The sequence below is a fragment of the Nanorana parkeri genome, unplaced genomic scaffold (assembly GCF_000935625.1).
Source record: "Nanorana parkeri isolate BGI_ZX_2015 unplaced genomic scaffold, ASM93562v1 scaffold250, whole genome shotgun sequence".
In the NCBI taxonomy this organism is placed as follows: Eukaryota; Metazoa; Chordata; class Amphibia; order Anura; family Dicroglossidae; genus Nanorana; species Nanorana parkeri.
The window spans coordinates 1,584,639-1,589,521 of record NW_017306518.1 but is presented as its reverse complement, the minus strand read 5'-3'; positions in this window follow the sequence as shown (position 1 = coordinate 1,589,521).

Genomic DNA, 4,883 nt, shown 5'->3' with positions numbered 1-4,883 from the left:
AAGGTTGAAAACCTGTATCCATTATAATAATGCTTTATGAGTATTAATCCAATAACATACAGTACATCTTTTCAGTTTCCTGGTAAAGATTTTTTTTGAGAACTAGTTTAGTATAGTTATAGACCATATAGTACATGTTTAGCCAGTAATGTATATTGAAAAAGCTAGTATTTGACTATGTAATGTCTAGTTGGAACTATAAGTGGTTTAATCATATTAAAGAGCCATACATGCCATGTGTTGTCAAAATATATCTCTTGCCACAATACCACATCTCTAAACCATTGTATTTTGGTTAAACCCCAAGACTACGCCACAGAAAGATTTGAAATTGGTTATGGGAAGAAGGACACCAATAATGAAATTATACAGATTTCTGCTAATAGCCTCTAATGAACTGTAACAGGCAAACTCAATTCACCACTGGAAAAGCTGGGTAAACACTGGGTATTATATGACTGACCTCATTTATCAAAAAGTCTTACATTTTAATTGTTTCCCCAGAGAAAATAGTTACAGATTTTCATTCAACTGTTATTTTCCAGTCCGGTTTTGAATCTGGTAGGATGCTATGGGGGAATAAAGACAGTTCTTATTTCAGACAGTTAGGCATGGCTTGTAAGAGTCATCTTCTGCATTTCTCAAGCATCCTTCATAAAGCTGCCCTTACTTTCCTGATTCTCATTCAAGCAAAATATAGTGATCAATCTCCATGCCATGAATATTGCCCATTCATTCCATCATCTGGAAGGCTTTGGGTGAGTAATACTAATCTACTCTTCCTGCAATAGATTCCATCCAGCACTGAACAGTGAATACTGAATGTAACAAAATAATGTGTTTTATATGCTCATCTGTAAGTGTTTACCTTGGACAAGCACAAGACGGACAAAAAAGTTAGGTCTCATTCAGGTCAGTGTGTACGATTTATTTCTGTATGCCTGGTCAATGTCAATATGAATAAATGACTCAAAGCACAATTTGTAAATTATACCATATGCCAGTGTGTGTATTTTTATTTGTATGCTAGATAACAGCCAATGAGTATGATTATTGTTTTTCTTCAGCTTATTTTTATCCAACACGCAGGTGTATATTAGGTATGCACAATGTAGTAAACATTAATCAGTAGAAGACATGGGCAAACATTTGTGCATATTTATGAAGATGCAGATGATTGATTCAGTAATCATATTCCAAAGTCAGAAGATTTTATGGCAAGACAGGAGGCTTCATATTTTGCATATCTCTCTTTACTGATTCCTCATAACAGCAAAGAAACATAACAGAAACAGAAATAACCAATAGCAGCACACAGCATATTATATAAGTCCGCCCACAGTAAGATCACTCCTCTTTCTTTGCTGTTAGCCTCATGGCAGGTCAGTAGTCGTACATCTCGCTCCTGTATTGCTGTTTTCTTCCTGTTGTAATTGGCTCTAATAGCCACCATACTACTGTGCTTTCTTGCACTGTTCCTCTCTCCCCGACCCCCCCCCCCGGGTCTTCTCAATCCAAGTCCTACCTCTCCCCACAGCCTTCTGCTGACTCTTTTTCCCTGTCTGGAGCCGCCGTGCGGGCATTAGCTCCGCCGCCATCTTCTTGTAGATCGTTCTGCTGGCCATGGCGGCCATTTTGTTGTAGCAGTGGCACGTATTTCCCCATTAACCCCGCCCCTTCCAGACAAATTTGCATTAGCCCCGCCCCGTCACCATTTTTCTTGTGTTTTTTTCCCTTCTTTCTCAGTGCAGCGGCCATTTTCTTGGAGCCAAGTTATTTCCTACACAGTCTTCCGAATTCTTTTGCATCCTTGGATCTGGGTGAGCCCCACTGTTGTTCTATGTGTCTGTGCCTTCTCTGTTTGTGGGTGAGCCCCACCTCTGCCTCCTCTATTTGTTACTAATTGTACCTGTGCCTTTTATGTGCTGGATGAGCCCCAGCTTTCATTAGTGTGCCTTCTAATTAGTGGATGAGCCCCACTTCTGTTGCACTGTGATCCCACCTGTATTCTATTAGGGTGCTGTATATATTTATATCTTGTCATGTCTGACCCCACTGCTACTCCGGCCACCCCTCCGGCCGAAATACAAACCTGGAATCAGGCGGCCATTGGAGAGGCTTTTGGCTATGGCCCATCCTCCTATAATTACCTACGAACCCCTGAGGCCCGTACCGTCCATTCTTATGCAGAGTCAGATGACACTTTTTATTTCCCAAGTATATGGGGACTCTCGCAGAGTGGGTAAGCGCCCTGGAAAGGGTCCAGTAAATCAGCAAACAAAGGCAAGGGCCTTGCTAAATGAGCTAGACGCTCCTCAGTCCTTGCTTCGGTGGGACGGTTATCTCATACTTCACCCTCGGGGAAGCCCATCATCCCTCCTCTCAGGAGGCCTTGGAAACCCAATTGCCATTGGGTAGTGACGCGGGTGAGCCCCGCAGTGTTACACTTGCCCTTACCCAGCAGTGTTCGGACCTGGTGGATGCCGATTCGGTGCTTGACCCTACTGGGGAAGCACTTTTTGATCCCAGATTCATTCACCATCCCAGGTCATCGGAATGGACCCTTCCAAACCATATTGCCAGATACCTACTGGTCTGGCTACGTAAGCCCTTAGACAATGGGGTCCGCAACCGCCTTCAGGCGGAATGCCCTCGACCCTCCATCCTGTATAAAGTCTCAGCCACACCTGAATTTGACCAGCTTATGGTCACCTATATTAATAGGAAGGGTCTTGACCCCAGACGGGGTTTGGAAACAAGGCTTAAAAACTACGTAGCATAAACTGCTTGATGTACCTGGACCCATGACGCAGATCTTTGTCCTTGCGGACGAGGCCTTGACACAAGGCACTTCTCTGGATCCTCGTTTTAAACCTGGATTGGATTCAACGCTCTATCTGCCTGCTGGGCAATCCAAACACAGCACTATCTGCCGATCGCCGCAGCGCTACACTGCTACGCATGTTGCCTACCTGTCAGATATGGCAGAAAAGCAGATGGCAAACTCTTTAGTGAGCCCTTCAAACTGCTGGCTCTTATGCCTCCACCCAGAGTTACCCTTTCCTTTCCGCCAGCAGATACTCTCGTGGCCGAGACTACCATATCAGCGACAGAGGATGATCGGCTGAAGGTGAGTCCTTCTTACCTACCTTCTTTCCTTGCAGGTCCTCTTGTAGCCAGCTGGCTCGTCCCCCTTTTTCCCTCTGCCAGTACCACTGGCAACTAGAGATGAGCAAATTTCTGAAAATCCACTCTTTCTGCAAATCAGCATAAAAGAAGTTGAAATTCAATTTGCCTGGTGGGTATTCACAATTATGCTCCATTCACACATAGCAGTTTGAAAATCAGCACGATTTTCCGCGTATTCGTCCGTGCGGCACGAAAAAAACGCACATTTTAACATACGCGCAGATTCATCATGTTTGCGGCTCCTGCTGTAGCCAGAATTCTAGGAATCTACCTAAAATATCTAGCTGGAACTATTTTGGCACGATGTGTGTTATCGTGCCACATGGACATCGCACATGTGTGAACAAGGTATATTGGAATATATTAGTTTTTATGTTTTGCATGTGTGAATGAAGCCTTAGGCTTACTTGTGCAGCGCACCAGTGCATGGGTCCTTTGGACCTCTTATTAGTTTCCTCAAGGAACATGTGCTCCTACTTTCTTAATCCTTTGATTAAGATGAAAGGTGTGCCCTAATCCCCATGCCAAATGAGGGACAGGTGGATACCCCAATAAGCAGGTAAGGACTATTTATCTACCAAATAGTATTCATATTTCATTGGACTAGTTCTGTAATGTTAATGATGATGTTTTACATATCCAAGTAGCTTCCTAAGTTCTAATGAATGTCAGGAACACACTTCAGCATTTATAAGCATTAAAAGAGAACTATAGGGTAAGTGTTTTTCCCCATAGTTCTCTGAAGGGTCACGGGAGGACATATACTAGCGTCCTCCCATGACCCAAAGCTCAGTATATCGCGAGCTATAGCTCACGGTATACTGAGACCGTCGCAGCCGGGAGGGATCCCGACAATGCTGTCGGGATCCACCCAGCTGCGTGAATGACAACTGGCTCTGCCTATCTAGAGGCAGAGGTAGCTGTACCCGCCCCCTCCCCCGTCCGTTCTGCTCTCTGCAGGGAGATGATAGAAAAGTGAGCGAGCGACGGTATGTGTTTGCTCACTTCCCGATCTATTGAGCTGACGTGTGACAGTTTCATTGTCACACGTTGGCTCGAACTATGAGGATGAGTGATTTTTACTCACCTCATTGTTCTCCTTTAATATAACAATGCAGGTAACTCAATCACCTTAATTCATTTACTGTGTCAAAGCAAATGCTGATTGTCCAAGAACATGATGAAAGATTGTAAATCTACCTAGTTCTAATTGTTTGATGAGTGGTTAAAAGTCTTTAAGATACAGAACAAGTCCAGTTGAATGTGGCTAAATATTGCTAGTTATACCCTGACCTGGATAAATGAGAACCTTCTCAGACCCTTGACTACCTCACCATGAATAGATTGGTCTTCCTGATGAATTAGGGATCTACAGTAAACATTTGCTTGCTGCAATTCAGATTAAACTAGATCAAATTACAGTTTGGGTAAATGCATCCATTAGTCACTACTGCAATCACTTCTGAAGACATTTTCAGGACATAATACTTTGTTACAACATGTGAACAGTCAACCATCCCTCTACAAGGAAGCTTGGGTGGTTAGCAATGAGGGTACAACAAAATTGTGTCCACCTTTTGAATCCCCTGCACTTTCCTGATGGACTTTCCTGCCATTTATAAAAATACCTTCTTCCGTTCAGTTTTTCCTGCCATATTCACCCCCAAAATTATCTAATAATACAAAACCTATAT